The sequence below is a fragment of the Melospiza melodia genome, chromosome W, assembly GCF_035770615.1.
Source record: "Melospiza melodia melodia isolate bMelMel2 chromosome W, bMelMel2.pri, whole genome shotgun sequence".
NCBI lineage: Eukaryota > Metazoa > Chordata > Aves > Passeriformes > Passerellidae > Melospiza > Melospiza melodia.
Window position 1 is genome coordinate 398,118 of NC_086225.1, and position 19,523 is coordinate 417,640.

Here is a 19,523-nt window from a genome sequence, read left to right on the forward strand (position 1 = left end):
GAACCCTCAAAGGGGTTCCTCTAGAAAGCAGATTCAATCGGCCCCTCCTCCAACCAATTTGGGAAAAAATATCTCCTTGGAGAAAAGTGGAAAAAAACTTTCTTAAACAGTAAAACCTAAACAATATTAAACAATACAACCTCTTGCTGCTCCAAATGAGAGACGAACTCACAAAGTCCCCTCCATGGGCTGTAGATCGGTTCACTCAGTCTCTTATCAGTCCCTCCGGCACTGGAAATGCCGTGGCCCAGGCCCGGCTCGGTGGGTCACAGGTGCAAGCTGCCGGTGCTCTTCTGGGTGTTCAGTCCAGAGCAGGTTTACACAGGTCCAAAGAAAGGGGAAAAAAGTCCCCAGGAACTTCTTTGCCTCAGCTAGCTAAAACTAACTAAAAGCAAAGGAGAGCTCTGTCCCGCTGTCTGTCCATCTGCAGACAACACAGTCCAGGAGCAGGAATGTGGAGGAGTGAGTGCAGTTTTCTGAAAACAAAACTCTGCATTTCTTCTCTCCCCCCTTCACTCTTGGAACAAGTCTTAAAGGTGCAAAACTTATTATTCAGCATAAACAGAACAGATGATTGGGGATAAAAGCATCATATAGTCAACCCAGGACACTGAGTAAGACAGAATTCTGAAGCAGACATATAATTCATTTCATCCAGAACAGACATTCTTATGTTCAAAGTAGCAGCAGGAGTCATCTTCAATGAAGAAGATCTGTTTACCAAGTTGTCACATTTTCAGATTTCAGTTCTGTCCTATTCATCCCAAAAGAACAACCTGGGTTATTTTCTGCAAATTATTTTCTTTTCCATAGGTATCACTCCCTTTTCTTTAACCAACCTAGTTTCTCAAAACCTTAATCAAAAAGTATAAGTTTTAAAGATCATTCTAGAACTTGATAATACCCTAATTCTACATCAACAGTCATTTTTTCTACTTAAATCATTGCTTTTCTTCCAAACATGATGAAAAATACGGATTAATTTAAATAAACTAATGGACACCTACTGTGATATTTCTTGCTTTTTACTTATCTTTTAATTCAAACCTAAAAATTAGAAGCTTGTTATTAGAAGTTACTAATCAGTGACTTAGAAATCATTCAGTTCTAAGTGAATGGAGTAAACCTAATGTTCTTGTCAGATATGAGAGATTTCAAAATGCTCACTGCTTTTTATGTTTTGCGTGTTACTGTAATACATAATGATAAACTTAAATAAAAACACAAACTGTATATTAAAGAGACAGGATTAGCAAGAATGAATACTTACCTTTCTCTTATAAAGTCTTCCAAGTCTTTTGTTGACAAATGTCCATCTTTCATGTTGTGATAGAGGACATCAAAGCCACTGTTCCTTTCCCCCTAAAGATTAATGTTGGGGAGGATGAAACAAGAAAGCTTTTTAAATATGACTGCTTGGCAAAAGATTTTGAGAGTATAGAAACTATAAGCGAGATTAAAATGAAAGCAACTTTTAAAATACTTTAGTTGCTGAAAAACAATGATGTGACTAGTTAAATGTAATGTCCTCTAAAAAAAACAATCTCCTCTGCAAGCAAGTAAGCCTAAGAGTCAGAGCAAGCTTTGCAACTTAGCAAATGAAGCCTAAAGAATAAGATTTAGAGTTTAACACGTAAACATAGTATAGTAATGTAGTGATTCTTATAAGTTGTATAGAAATGTTATAAAATATGCATACTGTAGTAAATTAGTTAATGAGAATCTACATATTCAACACTGAAGATGATTTATTGTGTTGTAACAAGAGTTTCGCTCTCTTTTTGCTCTCTTTTCGCTCTCTTTTAGCGCTTTCTTATCTCTCTTCTCCCTTATCTCTTTGCCTGCTCTTGCGCTCCTCTTCGCGCCCTTTTCTTTCTTTGTCTCTTTGTCTTCCCTCTGCACTTCTTCACCCCCTCCTTTCTACATGCTCTCCGCTCTTAAACCTTTGCTATTGACTCTTACACTTTAAGCCTCTCTTCTCTCAGCCCTACTCTGAGCTGCGGCTAGCAACTCGCAACAGGGCCCTACACCCACGCCCTTTGTAATAAACCAATAGTTTCACGACTTAGCTGCAGAAATCTCTCATCTCCATCCATCCCAACCGTGCGTGACCCCCGTCACCTACAGTCTAATAACAAAAAGAAAGTAGAACTGTGAATCACAAGCTAAAACAACTACAGAAAGTATAGAAATATGTATTTTAATAATATAAATATGCATTTTAATAATTTATCAAGTTTCATGAAATCAATTATTTCTAATGCTTCAGCTTTTTACCAATTGCTGTTAGTTGCCTTCAATCCCTTATGTGGTGGTTGGACCAGAAATGGGATTTCTGGGATGCTGTGGTCACTACCATCAGGCCAATGGATGCTCAGATTGTAGGACCGCCTCTGAGAAAAACACAGGGGTTAAAACCCAGGAGTCTCTTGGGACTTCCGTCGGGAGAGGCTTTGGATCTCCCCCTGTCCCAGCTGCTGGCTGGGCGGGGGGAGGGGAAAAGCCACGCAGCCATGAGGTAGGCCCAGCCCAAAGATGGAAGGGTGGAAGAGACCAAGAGACATCAGGCAGCCCCCCCCAGGAAAGAGAGAGAGAGAGAGAGAGAGAGAGAGAGAGAGAGAGAGAGAGAGCCAGCGTCTGAATTCGATAGTGGCGCTAGCCCAGGAGGAGAAGAGGGGGAGTGCGAGGGCAGCCCGGGAGTTCCAGAGCTGTGGGACAGGCAGAGACTGAAATTTTTAACCCTTTTCTTACAAGATTGAGACCTTGCAAAATGCTGATCCTCCTGGAGCTGAATGAGAAGAGAGATAAGAGATAAGAGGGAGTGGGCCACGAGGAAAGTGCAGAAGACTCTTGAGTGGGGGAGAGATGACGGAGTGGCCTTTTGGCTGGACTTTTCTTGTGTGGCCATAGACTGAACCATTTTTTTTCCTGTGACACAGAGACTGCATTTAGGGGGAGGCAGTGCCTCAGAACCGGGAGGGTTCAGTGTGAGTACCCCTCGGCCCCAGGGGGTGAAAAATTGGGCGGGACAGATGTCCCGAAGGAGAGACTGTGCCTTTTTTTGGAGTGAGACAAGGGATCCTTAAAAGACAACCCTAAAAGCAGCTCTGGTCCATGCACAGTGGTGAGAGCACTGGGCATGGAAGGAAGATGTCATGATGGCAAAAGGACTTTCCAGGCGGTGCTGAGTGACATGGAAACACACGAGGTTTCAACGTGTTTCCAGGGGAAGCCTATGGTGCAAGAAGGACTCCTCTCCTCTTCATGAACTGAAGATTGAGTATTCTAAAGGGTGGTGCCGGACTGAGAGTTCGTGATTTGGGGGAATGTATTGCATTGAGAAATTTGGTGGAGGGGAGGAGGAAAGTGCTTTTGTAAGGTTTTTCATTTTTTCCCTTATATTTTTTTTTTCTTTCTTCTTTTCTTGTAGTGTAGTTAATAAAGTTTTCTTTATTTCTAAGCAGCAGCCTGAAATAAACAAGGCCAGGAGACTTCTTCTCCTTTTTAATGCCTTTATTAAAAGTGATCAGCTCAGGATTGGGCAGCTCGGCGGGGCTGCAGTCTCCCGTCGCCTCTCCCAGGGCAACTCAGAGGAGGAGGATAAGCACAGCTCTGTCCACTAGGGGCAGAGCTGGGGAATCACGTCCTCGTGGGAGCCTTTAGGGCGTGGTGTTCCCGTCAGATGTTAGTTCCCTCTGTTCTCTTCTGCCTGCTCCCGGTTTCGGGACGACTTCCATGCTCAGAGCGAGAGGGGCTCTGAAGGTGTTCACCATCTCTGCAGGCTCAGCACTCGGCTCCTCACGTCCAGACATCACTCCAGTCTCTCAACTCTTAGGTGGCTCGTTGTTTTTGGGGTTCTTCCTGCAGGTTTGGAGTAGGGGTCCCACACAGAATGCTGGTCTTTGAGTCACTTTGCATAGCCCCCCCCACCCTCTCAGGTGTCTTCACTATTCTGGGAAAAGGACAACTTAGCCTCGGGCAAGGCTCTGCTAATACAAAAAGAGCAATTAGCCACAACGACCCGTGATTACAATAACAAAACACACAGAACTTTGGCAGGGACAGTGATCTGGCTGCCTTTTTGTAACTTTTTCTGACAAAAAAAAAATATTAACTGAATTTTTGTTCGTAACAAGCCTGCTTTGCTTATTCCTGGTCACATCTCACAACAGACACCAGGGAGAGGGTATTCTCATGGGAGCACTGGCTCTGTGCCAGGGCGAAACCATGACACCTTATATGTAAAACAAACTAAAATCATCTTAGCAGTCACTACTACCCTGTGAATGACAACTCTTCGCTTACATATTTATAGACTATATTTAAAGCCATTTATTTTCTAAATTACTACAGGTCTTCTATTCTTTCACTTCCCATCTCATTAAAAACATTCTTAATACTGCATTCCCTCATATTTTTCCTTACTTTCCATGAACTAAAATTCCCACCTGCCCAGTTCTGCATATTTCATGGATATTTCTGTTTTTCAAAAAACTGGTAAAGATCATTAACTTCTTCCTTCTCGTAGGGAACTTCCCTTTGTCTATTCTTAACTTTTCTTTCAAAACATAAAACACTTTCCCATCAGTAAGGCATATCTTACAATTAAAATTAAGACACTGCCCAAAATACTGATTAATAAATTCAGCCAGCTTATCATCTCTGGCCCCATGGTGACCTTCCCTCTGAAAAGCAGAAAGCAACAATAAATGAAAGTGAGGCAAGGCACACCATAACACTGCTACTATAAGAGTTTTCCTGTCAAACTATCCATTCCCCTCCTGCCTTCCAAAATCTTCAGATGCATAACACTGTTGCTACTAGACCCAGAAGCACATCCTTGAAAATTGCATGCATGTTCATGTTGGAAGGGAAAAAAGGATGAGAAACAGAATCTTGGACTTTTCACAATGGCAGCTCCACATCTCCAGTGAAAGATTTTGTCAGGCACAACTCAATTTCTGTCCTTTTTATTCTGGGAAAAATTGTTTGTGCAGCCATAAGGCACACCTGATCAGGGAAATTATACAGCTGAAAAATAAAGCTAGTAAATAAAGACCAACAATCCAGATCACTGCATGACGTGGTTTGAGAGGAAGTAAGTTTTCTGGGATATTAAGTGGTCAGGCCAATGGGTGCTCAGATTTTAATACTGGCACCTGGTTTGGCCACTGGGATTTGGATACGCCTCTGAGAACACAGGGGTTAAAAACAGAGCTCTCCTCTGGGAAGCCCTCTTGGAATTTCAGTGAGGGAAGCAGGTCTGACCTCCCCTGCCCAGCTTTCCGCTGCTGGGTGGGGGAGGGGAAAGCCATGCGGCCAGGGAGAGGTAGGCCGGGCCTGGGACAGAGATGGGAGGTAGGCCTGGCCCAAGGGTGGAAGAGAGAGACGCTGGGAGCCATTGGGCAGTCCCCCCCCTCCCTTCGGGAGACAGAGAGAGCCGGTGCCTGGGACTGTTACCTTGAAATTTGATATCATGTGCTGCCAGCACTGCCCGGCCTGTGGAGAAAGGGGGGGTTTGCACCGAGAAGGAGTCCGGCCGCTTGTGGGAGCTTTTAACCCTTTTTCAGACAATGAAAATTTTGCAGAGCATTGACCTTTCCTGGAGGGGAGATGGAGTGGAGGATGAAGAGGGAACTGAGCAAGTGTTGAAGGTCTGAGCAAGGGAGAGATGTGAAAAGAATAGAGAAGAACCTTGTGTGGAAGAGATGACGGAGTGGCTTTTTTGCTGGACTCTTTTTGTTTGCCATGGACAGAACCATGTTTCCTTGTGATACAGAGATTGCATTCCAGGGGGAGGCAATGCCTCAGAACCAAGAGGGTTCAGTGTTGGTACCCCTCGGCCCCAGGGGGTGAAAAAATTTGGGGGGGACAGTTGTCCCAAAGGAGAGACTGTGCCCTTTTTGGAATAGGACAAGGCATCCTTAAAAGGTGACCCTAGAAGCAGCTCTGGTCCATGTTCAGTGGTGAGAGCACTGGATATGAAAGGAAGAGGTCACCATGGCACAAGAAGGACTCCTTTCCTCTTGATGAACTGAGGACTGATTGTTTGAAGGGTGGTGCCGGACCAAGAGTCGGTGATTTGGGGGATGTATTGGAGGTTTGGTGGGGGGAGGAGGAAATGTATTTGTAGAGTTTTATTTTCCTTGTGTGTTTCTTTTTTCTTGTAGTGTAGTTAATAAAGTTTTGTTTTCTTTATTTCTAAGTAGGAGTCTGCTTTGCTTATTCCTGGTCACATCTCACAGCAGACACCAGGGAGAGAGTATTTTCATGGGGGCACTGGCATTGTGCCAGCATCAAACCATGACACTGCAGCACCATGACCTGTATTGACTACTAGAATGTGTGAAGTGATAGACACAAAGCTCTAATCACAGTTCATCATGATACACAAAAAATATACCATGTCCATATCAACAGGTCAGCTTGGGCCTGAAGATCGGCCCTGTGAACTGGTAATTTTGGCAAAGTGCAGATCAAGGACCAATGGATTTTTTGTGTTACCCTCTGTGCTATCAGTAATATCCTAACAAGAAATCACTGTATTAGCCATGTACCGTGACCCACCTTGCTCTATCCCCCAGGGACTTGTAATTGCTCAAGTGATCTTGCTCCCCAAACAGGACTCTAACAACACACCAGAGTCCTTAGTAATGTGGACTAGGATAATAAGCCTTAATCGACTTCAACTAACCTGCACATTAGGACTTAACACCAAAAAGATTGTTCTCTCAGGACTCGTTGACACAGGTGCGGATATGACGGTCATCTCACAGTCCAAGTGGCCTCCTGACTGGACTCTTATACCTGCTCCAGGAACGCTAGCAGGGATTGGAGGTACCAGTGACAGTCTGAGGAGTATGCAGCTGGTAAAATTCAAGGGACCTGAAGGTGGCATCATTGCCACCAGACCATTCGTGGTAAGAGCTCCCATCATTTTGTGGGGAAGAGACATTTTGTCCCAGTGGGGAATGCGCCCAGAAACAAATTTTTGATTGGGGCCATTGAACAGTGTGACATCCTTAAATTAACTTGGAAAATGGATAAACTCATATGGATTGATCAAAGGCCCCTCCCTGAAGCAAAACTCATCATGCTTAAGTCTCCAGTGCAAGAACAACTCCAAAAGGGTCACATAATACCAACCACAAGCCCATGGAATACACCTGTCTTTGTCATCCAAAAACGAAACAGCAATAAGTGGCAGCTCTTATAGGACCTATGTAAAATTAATGAGGTCATCGAAGACATGGGCAAGTTACAACCTGGTCTCCCATCCCCTGTCATGATTCCTAAGGAATGGAAATTGACTGTTATCGATTTAAAAGACTGTTTGTTTGACATTCCCCTTCACCCCCATTATGCCCCTTGATTTGCATTTTCAATTCCAAGCCTTAACAGACAGGCACCTCTCCAGAGGTACCACTGTATCGTACTACCCCAAGGCATGAAAAATTCTCAGACCATATGCCAAATGGTTTGTGGCTAAAGTTTTAGCTCCAGTTTGCTGAAATCATCCACAAGCAATTATTTGCCATTATATGGATGATATGCTTATTGCAGCTGAAATTGAACCATCTTTAGAGACAACTATAAAAGCCATCATCAAAGCTATCCAACAGGCAGGACTGACCATTGCAGAGGAAAAGATAGAACAGACATCCCCCTGGAAATATTTGGGACTCAAAATTCTTTCTGAGACTGTACAGCGCCAGCCATTGCAACTAAATGAGAAACCAGAAACGCTCCAGGATTTACAAAAACTTTGGGGACAATTAATTGGCTCAGATCTCTGCTGGGAATTACTAACAAAGATGTGGTTCTGTTGTTTGCTTTGTTAAGGGGGGGGATTCTGAGTTAAATTCACCTAGGCAGCTAACAGATGAGGCAAGGGATACCTTAGATAAGGTATCCCATGCCATTCAAATTCATCAGGCACACAGAATAAATCTGAGCTTACCATTCCTGCTAGCTATTTTGGGAAAGAGGCCCCCAACCCCATGCCTTAATCTTTCAATGGGACCCTGAGGTGTCTGATCCTTTGTTAATATTAGAATGGATTCTCCTACCCCACCAGCCTAGGAAAAGTATAACAATAAAGCCAGAGATGATGGCTCAGATTGTTATAAGAGCCAGGTCATGCTTATTTTCTCTTGCAGGAAAAGATGTCTCTGCTACGTTCCTACCTACAACTACTCTATATTTAGATTGCCTATTATAACAATCAGAATGTTTGCAAATTGCACTAAAAAATTTACTGGACAAATTCCAATCCATTACCCTAAACATAGGCTGTTGCATTCCTCCTTTAGCATGATTCCCAAACCTTTATAAAGTATTGTACACCTTGATGCATGTTCTAGTTTGAAAGCAAAACCAGTGAGATACTCCAAGTCAGAAATACAGTTTATTAGGAAAAGGAAAAAAACCGAAAATGCATGCAATAATGCAAAAGAAAAACCACTGACAGAGTCAGAATACAACCTGACACCCTTCTAGTTAAGGTAGTGGTAGCAGTCCAGATGAAATGGTCTTGTTGAAGTGGTGATCCTGTAGAAAAGATCTGGTAGCTCTTGTCCTCTGGAAACCAGTGGGTAAGGGCAGCTTGTTCTGTCCCAAATCACAGATTATATCCAGATGGGGATGCTTAGCTCCTCCCCCCCGGGCTGATATAGTTCTAATGAGTCATGCAGGGGGTCCTTGATTAGCCGTTAAACAGAAATGGCTCCTGGAGGAAGTTATCTCTGAGTCATGTTGCAAGGCATTGATGGGCCCATTAACAGGAGATAAGAAAAAAACAATGCTCCTCCTGGTTTCAACAGCTCTTGAAGATGGGAATAGAATACATCTTTATTTTGTAACCTAGTACAATGCACTAACCATCTTCGCTGATGGAACAGGACAGTCCCATAAATCTGTTATAACCTGTCAAAATCCTGTAACACATGATTGGGAATATGACATGGAAACAGTAGAAGGTTCATCCCAAATAGTTGAATTAGCTGTGGTTTTTAGAGCTTTTTCTAAGTTCACATGTCCTTTTAACCTGGTAACTGATTCTGCTTATGTTGCAGACATCATCGAGGCAGCTGAAAATTCGTTCCTAAAGACAGTTTCTAATGATCAATTATACTCTTTGCTTAAAATTTTAATTTTTATTCTTTCTCAGAGACAGCATCCCTATTTTGTCATGCACATTCATTCTCACACTTCCTTGCCAGGATTTCTGGTCGAACGTAATAGACAAACTGATACCCTGGCTATGACCATACACACTACAATTCCAAACATCTCCGAGCAAGCATGGCTCAGCCATGCATTCTTCCACTAAAATGCACCTGCCCTAATACGCATGTTTAATATCACCAGAGATCAAGCTAGAGCCATTGTCATTACATTCCCTGACTGCCAAAAATATTCTCTGCCATCTACTGGAGCAGGAGTAAATCCTAGAGGGCTTCACAGTTTACAAATTTGGCAGAGCAAGGTAACCCATTATGCATCATTTAGTAACTTTAAATATATACATGTTTTAATAGACAATTTTTCAGGAACAAACTGCCATTGCTCACATAAGTGACATGGCAAAAGATGTTATTAAACATTTCCTACAAGCATTTTCAACTCTAGGTATCCCACAAGAAATAAAGACAGATAATGGGACTGCCTATGTCTCCCAGAAAATGCAGCAATTTTTTAATCTGTGGGGAATCAAACATATCACAAACATTCCACACTCTCCCACAGGCCAATCAATTATTGAAAGAACACATGGGTCTTTTAAACTCCTACTGGAACAACCAAAAAGAGAAATAGAAATGTTATCCACAGTTTAAAAGCTTGCTAAGGTCACATATGTATTAAATTTTTTGAATAATTCCTTTATGGAACCAAATCCCCCAATTATCAGGCATTTTTCTAACACAACTGTTCCAGGTTGCAATACAAGATGTTTTCTATTACCATCTGTATGGCAGATTATCTTTTGTCAAGTGGGCAGTTTGCCTTATCTCTCTCGTTGAGTGACCACAATCTGTGGTAGCTAGGGAAGAGGCGCTGCGGAAGATTTCGTGATGTCACGGAAAGCCAGGACCCTCGGTTCCCCATAGATAAGACCCTCAGGTACTCATAGATAAGAAATTAACATAGGAATGTGGTCCCACTAACAATAGGAATGTTGCCCCACAGAAGCCAGTAACTTTCCATCCCTTACCCAGTACTTTTCCATTCCCTACTAACCATAGGTAAGAAGGACAAACCCCTTTTTGACGTAGAGACCCCTAAGACTATAAGACCCCATGAGAAGAAGTAATAAACGCCTTTTGACCGTCCACCACATTGGTGTCTGCGTATGTCATTGGCCCGAACGGCCCTAGAGAGAGGGCTGTCGAGCTGTACCTCAGAACCAGGTCGCCTGCCTTAGCATAGAAGGCAACATCTGGTGCCGGAACCCGGGACAGCGGCTTGCGCCCGGGAAACGGGAACACTCCTGGAACGAGGACGGCGGCTGCGACAGCGGGACTGAATCGCAGCGGGGGGGACGCTCCCGGACCAGCTTGGACGATGGAAGCCATAGCGAAGGTCGTAACAGAGATGCATGCGCAATGGGGTATAGAATGTAAACTTAAGGATTTAACTCTCGCATTGACGAGATTGATTAATCTTGGGGCTATTGAAAGCCCCGTGGACGTCCTACATTCGGACGTGTTGGATAACTGTACAAAAGCCCTGGCGGAGGACGCTATGTCCTTGGGCTCAGGGAAAGCCCTAAAATCGTGGGGCAGAGTTGTCCAGGCTCTGAAAAAAGCTCGACAAGAGCAAGAAACCTGGAAAGCCGCGCGAGCTTGTTTATTAGCCGTGCCGCAGTTGGGGGTGGGCGCGGCGACACAAACCGCGGAGGTGCTTGACCCGGGCGGGCGCGCGGAGGCGCGAACGCCGGATCCCCCTCAGGGAGCGGACTCACCATCGGAGGGGGGGGAGCACACGCGGGTGTTCTGGCGGGGGCTCGCGGAAGAGGCGCGGAACGCGGCCAGAATGTCGGACCCCATAGGGACCGATAGAAACGCCCCCCCACCATATGCGTTTGAAAACGGCGCCGGACCGCATGGTCAGGGCGGAAAGGAGGAGGCGGGGGGCGGAAACGCAGTCAGCCTGCTGAACAACGCATGTGCGGGCGAGCGGGGGGACGGGGCGGCCCCCGCGGAGGCGCGTAAGACCAATCAGAGCGCTTTATTCAAATTAAGTCCTTGTAGGGCAAGGACCTCCCCCAGCAGGAGGCGGGGGGACCCCAGGGGGAGGGAACGGCCCGACCCCCGCAAGAAGGGGCGGGGTCGGAGCCCGAGGAAAAGGCAGAGCAGCCCGGAAGCGTCTCTTTACTCGACTTCCGGCTCGGACTCAGACGCGAGCTCGGAGCCCGAGACAGGGTCGGAGGATTCCGACTCAGATTCTAGCTCTAACAGAGAGAGAGCAGCGGCATGTAAGGTCACTAGCCACAACGCTCCTGCATGGGTGAAGGGGTTACCAGAGAAAAACCGAACCCCGCTTACAAACTGGCGGAAAATAAAAATGGCTTGCGCGGAATGGGCTCCGTCTGCCACTTTGGTGTTCCCGGTTCGTGTGGGGGGGGCAGGCGGAAACCAAAGGATTTATTCACCGGTTAATCCAAAAGATGTGCAGGCAATTGTTAAAGCGATTGCGGATAAGGGAATTAATTCTGCCATGGTTCGCACTCTCATTGACGGCCTTTTTGGTGGAGACGATATGCTTCCCTTTGATATTAAGCAGACGTGTAGAATGATATTTGATGGTGCGGGAATGATCGTTTTTAAACAAGAATGGGAGGATAATTGCCTCAAACAGCTAGCCTTGGTAACGGGGGCAGACCACCCACTGCACGGCTCCAGCATACAGAGGCTAATGGGCACAGACCCCACTATGATCACCCCTCAGCAACAGGCTGAGGGTTTGCGTGCCCATGAGGTCATGACAACCACCCGTGCTGCCCGAGAAGCCATCCGTGACACTTCGAAAGTGGTAGCTAAACCATCCCCGTGGTCTCTCATAAAACAGGGTGAGAGTGAAAGTTTCACTCAGTTTGTGGACAAACTTCAGGCTGCATTAGATTCCTCTGCGTTACCCCCAGAGGCGAAGGGTCCCGTGCTAGCAGACTGCCTACGCCAGCAATGTAATTCAGCCACCAAAGACATTTTAAGGTCACTGCCGCAGGGGTCCAATGTAGCTGCCATGATCAGACACGTTGCAAAGGAGGAACATCTAGTTCCCATTCAAGCAGCAGTTCACACCGCAATAACCAGCGTGATGGCGTGTCTTAAGTGCGGCCAGGCAGGCCACTTGGCAGTAAACTGCCCACAGCCAAGGCGCCTATCAGCAGATGCTCCACCACGCCAAGGGGGAGGTAGGGGGCCGTGCTGGGTGTGCGGAAGGAAGGGGCATTTAGCTAAGGAATGCAGATCCAGGTTTCAGGGAAACGGGAGAGGGAGGGGGCAGCCAGGCCGTATCCAGCCCCCTCCCACCTGGAATATGCAGCGGCCCAGCTACAGCAACCCCCAGTGGGGCAGGGGACCCTCATACCCTATGGCCCCACAGGGAGCAGTCAACTTTGCATCCCCTCCAGCAATACAATGGCAGAGTTGCGCGGCACCGCCCTCAATACCCTCGCACCCCCCACCGCCACAAGCCGCGCCGGAGTCACAGGAACAGCAGGGGACGTCCCAGAGCGGGATCCCTGGGTGGCCTTGGTCATGAAAATAGGGAAGGAACCCCTGATGGTGTGGGGGACATGCCGCCTTTATGGTAGTCAAGATCCACACGTCATAGGGTTCCAGTTCTGGGCGGACACGGGATCAGACTGCACGATTATTCCCCAAGCACACTGGCCCGGACATTGGCAAATCAAAGAAGTCCCTCCAGTGAATGGAGTGGGGGGGCAGTCCCGGGCATGGAAAAGCACCCAGCTGGTGGCTATAACACTTCACACGAAAAAGGGACCAGAACAGACAGTAGCAATTTACCCCTACATTTTGCAAAATTCTCCACCCCTGTTGGGAAGGGATGTTCTTTCCTTGCTAGGATTTCGGATTACAAATTTATCCTGAGGGCCACTGCCGTGCACCCCGCGCTGCCAATCAAATTGACTTGGAAATCATCAGACCCTGTATGGGTTGAGCAGTGGCCCCTGACAGAGCCTCGAATGGCAGCCTTGCTGGAACTGGTCGACCGCGAACTGCAAAAGGGTCACTTAGAACCCTCCACCAGCCCATGGAACACCCCTGTATTCGTGATCCCCAAGAGGTCCGGACAAGGCTATCGTCTCGTCCACGACCTGAGAGAGGTGAACAAGACGATCCGACCCCTGGGTCCAGTCCAGACACTGCTACCCGCGAATTCAGCCATCCCCGAAGGGCAGCCGTGCGCAGTACTGGACATCAAGGACTGTTTCTTTTCAATACCCCTGCACCCTGAGGACAGAGAACGATTTGCCTTTTCCGTGGCGTTTCGAAACGGCGAGCGGCCCAACCTTCGCTTCCAATGGAGAGTGCTTCCACAAGGCCTAGTCGACAGCCCGACCATATGCCAGATCACCGTGGACAAAGCACTGACGCCGGTCCGACACTCCAATCCCACCGCAACCATCATCCAGTATATGGACGACATCCTGGTTGCAGCACCATCGACAAGCCAAGTAGATGACCTGGTGACCATAATCACAGAGACCCTTCAGGCCAACGGCTTCGAGATCGCGAGCGCAAAAATCAAGAGAGGACCCTGCGTGACCTTCCTGGGAGTAGGAATCACAAGCTCCTACGTGACACCCCCCGAGATGAAGGTCAACCGAGACATCAAGACGCTCCACGACGTGCAACGCCTGGTGGGATCGCTGCAGTGGCTTCGCAACGTTGTCCTGATTCCTCCCGAAGTCATGGACCCTCTGTATGAACTCCTGAAAGGGAAGAACCCCTGGGATCCCAAGGAGCTGACACCACAAGCAACGAGCTCCCTCGACTTCATCGAAAACCAGATGTCCACTGGCACGCTTGCCAGGTGGAACCCAGCCATGCCACTGGACTTGTACGTCCACTTTACACCGAAGGGGGGAGTGGGAGCACTGGCTCAAGGACTTGCTGAAAAGGCCCGACCGATCCAATGGGTGGTCCTCGAAAGACCCGCTCGTGCATTTTCCCCAGGAATCGAATGCATCGCCAGTCTCATCATGAAAGGCAGGAGACTCGCCTTGAAACACCTAGGGACAGAGCCGACAAGCATCCACCTTCCGTTTCGCAAGCAGCCGACCTCGGAGTCAGCCACAATATCGGAGTACCTGGCCCTTGCTCTCTCCGGCTTCGGAGGAGAAATCTCCTACTCCTCCAAGCCACCCTGGACGAAGCTGCTGACCGTAGTCGACGTGGACGTGCCACCGAAGGTCAAGGACAGACCGCAGCCAGGACCAACGGTCTTCACAGACGCTTCCTCCACGACTTCAACCGCAGCAGCAGTGTGGCAGGCAGGAGAGCAATGGCACTGCGTCAAAGCGTGTGACCCCACACTGTCGGTGCAACAGCTGGAGGCAGCAGCAGTGGTTTTGGCGTGCGGACTCTTCCAAGACGAACACCTCAACATCGTAACGGACTCTATATTCGTGGCAAGGCTCTGCCTGTCCATGGCAGGACCAGGAGTGTCGACATCAGCAGCAGCCCTAATGCTGGAAGAAGCACTTTCCTCGCGACAGGGCACCGTGTCAGTCATCCACATCAACAGCCATGACCCAGTCAAAGGCTACTTCCAGACCGGCAACGATAAAGCGGACGCCGCAGCAAAAGGCGTTTGGACCCTGCAAAGAGCTCGTCAGCTGCACGAGTCGCTCCACATCGGAGTCAAAGCACTGGCGAAGAGATGCGGAATCCCGACAGCGGACGCGAAACATGTGGTAGCCACTTGCCCTTACTGCCAGAAGTCACCCCTTTGGACCTACGGAGTCAACCCGAGAGGTCTCAAGCCCTCAGAAATCTGGCAGTCGGACTTCACCTGGTGCGAACTGATGAAGCCCCGAGCATGGCTTGCAGTGACAGTAGACACTTATAGCGGGACGATCATAGCTACACAGCACCCCAAAACCAACTCCAAAAACACAATTCAGCACTGGCTGACAGCCATGGCTTGGCTTGGTATCCCCAAGCAGATCAAAACGGACAATGGCTCCAATTTCATCTCTAAACAAGTACAGGAATTCGCTGCAAAATGGGGCATCACGTTAGTGCAAGGCATCCCACACAACAGTACCGGGCAGGCCATAGTTGAGAGAGCAAACCAGACCCTGAAAACCAAGATAGAAGTATTGGCAAAAGCAGAGGGCTTTGCCAATGCCATTCCCCCAGGAGATCAGGCACGCATGCTGGCAACCGCTTTGCTGGCACTGAATCAATTCCCTAGGGGAGACGAAACAAACAGTCCCGTCCAAAAACACTGGGCCACTCGAGCACTAGAAGAGGGCCCACAGGTAGTGATCAGAAACGAACTAGGCGAGTGGGAACGGGGTTGGAGGCTGATGCTCACGGGGAGAGGTTATGCAGCTGTCAAAAAGGACGGCAAAATCAGGTGGTGTCCACTTAAGTCGATTAAACCGGACCTTCATAGCGAGCAGAATGAGACTGACGAGAATTGCGAGTCTTTGTTTACAGGACCTGCTCGTGGGACGCCCTCGTGACGCGTACATCCCGGTTCCAGACGAAAGTGACAGACCACCAAGCCGTCAGGCAGCACCCGAGAGACCCGCACGGGTGAGACCCAAACACCAAGGGTGCTTCTGTGTGATTTTGCTGTTGGGGCTTGTCGCTAGAGGGCAAGCCAGCCCAGTCCACTACTCCCATCAGCCCTTCAGGTGGGTCATGCGACACCTTGGTAGTGGCAAAGCACTCAGAGAAATCACCACACCGAACACTCCATCCTTCGTGCTCCGCATCACCGACCTGTTTCCAGGACAGCCAAGGGCAAACCCCTATTCCCTACACGCCAAACACTCATACCTATCCTACTGGTGCCCAGCTTCAAACCCTGGGAAAAGCTACTGCAATCACCCAGGGTGGGGATATTGTGGGCACTGGGGCTGTGAAACCATAGTTACAGATGCCAGACCGTCGGGGCCTGGGTGGGATCCACAAGAGCCAGACAAATTCTTACAGTTCACCTGGGCACCCATCGGTTGCAAAATACCCTTCTTCTTTCGTGAAAACCCCCATCGAAACCAAATTAAAATCCCTAACTTTCGGGCATGCACTGATTACAACATGACGGTCCTGCAGCCAGACCACCCTAGCTGGGCCACAGGCAGAACATGGACAGTGGTCCTTCAAGGGTCAAAAGAGAGGGTGAACGTGCAAATTATCAGGCTCCAGCCGTCAGCACCCCGAGCAGTCGGACCCAACAAAGTGATTAAAAGCGTGCCGAAAGGAAGAAACATAACCTACCCCAAAACCTTACCCACAGGGGTCAGCAATGTCCCGACCGGTCTAGCGGAAACCTTTCAGATGAGTCGCTTAACCGGGTCAGACGCAGACCCAATCCTTCGTATGTTAGAGGCTACCTTTGTATCCCTGAATGAATCCAACCCTAACCTAACCGAATCCTGCTGGCTTTGTTACGACGTCAAACCTCCCTTTTACGAAGGAGTCGCTTTAGACACTCCCTTCAGTTATTCCACAGCCGACGCCCCTCACCAGTGCAGATGGGATACCCCTCGCAAAGGAATCACCCTGAGTCAAGTCACAGGCCGAGGCAGATGCTTTGGCAATTCAACCCTAGCTAAGCGGGGAGGTAACATCTGCACCAAAATTAGCAGGCTGAACAGGAAAAACAATAAGTGGGCAGTCCCATCCGCATCGGGGATGTGGGTTTGCCAGCGATCCGGAGTGAGTCCTTGTGTGTTCCTTCCCAAGTTCAATGACTCTAACGACTTCTGTGTCCAAGTTCTGATTGTTCCTAGGGTCTTGTACCACTCAGACGAAGAGATGTACCATCTTCTTGAGGGACCCAGCCGGATCCACAAAAGAGAAATAATGACAGGTATAACTATCGCAATGCTGCTCGGCCTGGGAGCAGCAGGAACGGCCACGGGTGTCTCAGCCCTAGCGACACAGCACCAAGGACTGTCCCAACTGCAGGCAACGATTGACGAGGACCTGCAGAGGATTGAGAAATCCATCTCCTATCTAGAGAAGTCAGTCTCCTCACTCTCAGAAGTGGTCTTGCAGAACAGGCGAGGCCTGGACCTCCTGTTCATGCAGCAAGGGGGCCTGTGTGCCGCCTTGAAAGAAGAGTGCTGTTTCTATGCAGACCACACGGGAGTCGTGAGAGACTCCATGGCAGAACTCCGGAACCGACTGGCCCAGAGGCAGAAAGACAGGGAGGCCCAACAGAGCTGGTACGAGTCCTGGTTCAATCAATCACCTTGGCTAACCACTTTGATTTCTGCCCTGATAGGTCCATTGGCGATGCTGTTTCTAACAGTCACCTTCGGACCATGCCTGCTGAACAAGCTGGTCTCGTTCGTTCAGAGCCGCCTGGAACGGACCAACATCCTGTACATAGGGCGACGACAACTGCTGTGAATTCAACCAGGGAATTCAACCAAAGAACACTGCCAGTCACAAGGTTTTCAAAACTTGTCTGGCAAAAGCTTACTCAGGTTTCCCAAAATCCCTTTCCCTTGTCAAGTCACAACTTTATATCTCAGTTCAGTATCTATGTACACGACTATCTCATTCATTTGTGAAAAGGGAGGGGGAGATGTGGTAGCTAGGGAAGAGGCGCCGCGGAAGATTTCGTGATGTCACGGAAAGCCAGGACCCTCGGTTCCCCATAGATAAGACCCTCAGGTACTCATAGATAAGAAATTAACATAGGAATGTGGTCCCACTAACAATAGGAATGTTGCCCCACAGAAGCCAGTAACTTTCCATCCCTTACCCAGTACTTTTCCATTCCCTACTAACCATAGGTAAGAAGGACAAACCCCTTTTTGACGTAGAGACCCCTAAGACTATAAGACCCCATGAGAAGAAGTAATAAACGCCTTTTGACCGTCCACCACATTGGTGTCTGCGTATGTCATTGGCCCGAACGGCCCTAGAGAGAGGGCTGTCGAGCTGTACCTCAGAACCAGGTCACCTGCCTTAGCATAGAAGGCAACAACAATCCCACCTCCCTAGGGAGCAGACATCTGTTGATAACAGGCTATTAAATGTCACTGCATGACTGATAAGAACTATAACATCCCATTGTGAGATGCTCTGCCCAGAGAGGGGAGCTAAGTAATATAGTCCAACTCATGCTTGTCCCGGAAGCCAGCACCCCTATCTGCACCCCTGATAGCTGAACAGAGGGGAGGGGGTTTGGTTTCATAGGGGTATCACAGGTTTTTGGACACAACTGTATTACATCTCAGCATCCCACATGCCAATGCAAACTGACTCTGAAAGGAAAGGACATAATTTGAACAGGACTCATTGATACTGGTGCAGATGTGACTGTTATCTCAAAAAGCCAAGGGCCCAGTGATTGGCCACTAATGACTGTGTCTCAGGTACTCTCTGGCTGTGTGGGAATAGTCAAAGCTTGCAAAGCCAACACTTGGTGCAAATAATAGGGCCTGATGGGCAGATAGTCACAGTTAAACCTTTTGTGCTGTCTGTCCCTCAAGTTTTGTGGGAGAGGGATGTGTTAACAGAATGGGGGATATTTATGCATTCAAATTTTGCATAGGAGTCATTGAGACACCCCCACAATGGTCCCTTGCTGAAGTGCCTCAGGCGCTTTCAAGCATTGGAAGGAGCAGCCCAGCTATCAAAGTGCCACTTGATACAAATTTAAAGCCCTGAGTGACATCTCACCTTAGTCCAAACATTTCTGCTACCAGTTACTTGCCTTATTAACAAAGTAATTTTATTGTGAATCTTTTGGTACAGTTATTTAGTACTATATAATTAAATTTTTATGGTTTTAGACTTCAATATTTATATCCCATTACATTTATTAAGCCCAACTTAAATCTGTCCTAGGGTGATGTTATGATGCTTGTATCCCCATTCATGTATTCTGTTTATGCTGGATATTATGTTCTGTGCCTTTAAGAGTGGCTCTGAAGAGTGAAAGTTTTGTTTGGGTTTTCTTATCAACCTGGCGGAACACAGAGACGGGCAGTACCTAGTGCTGCTTTTGCTTTTTTGCTTTTGCTTTTCACTTTGCTCTCTCGCTCTTGCTTCTGCTTTGCTTCTGCTTGCTCTTGTTTCTGCTCCTTGCTCTTGCTTCTGCTCCTTAGCTAGTTTAGCTAAACAGTTCAAATTTCTTCCTGGACTGTTTCTCCTTTCCTTTTTTTTGACCATCTCGAACCTGCTCCGGACTGGGACCTGTCAACACCGAGAGTTTGCACCACGTGGCCTGCAGCAGCTGCCCCAGCGCTGGAGGGACTGAGAACAGAACAATCACCCCCAAGAGAGACTTTCTGAATTTGT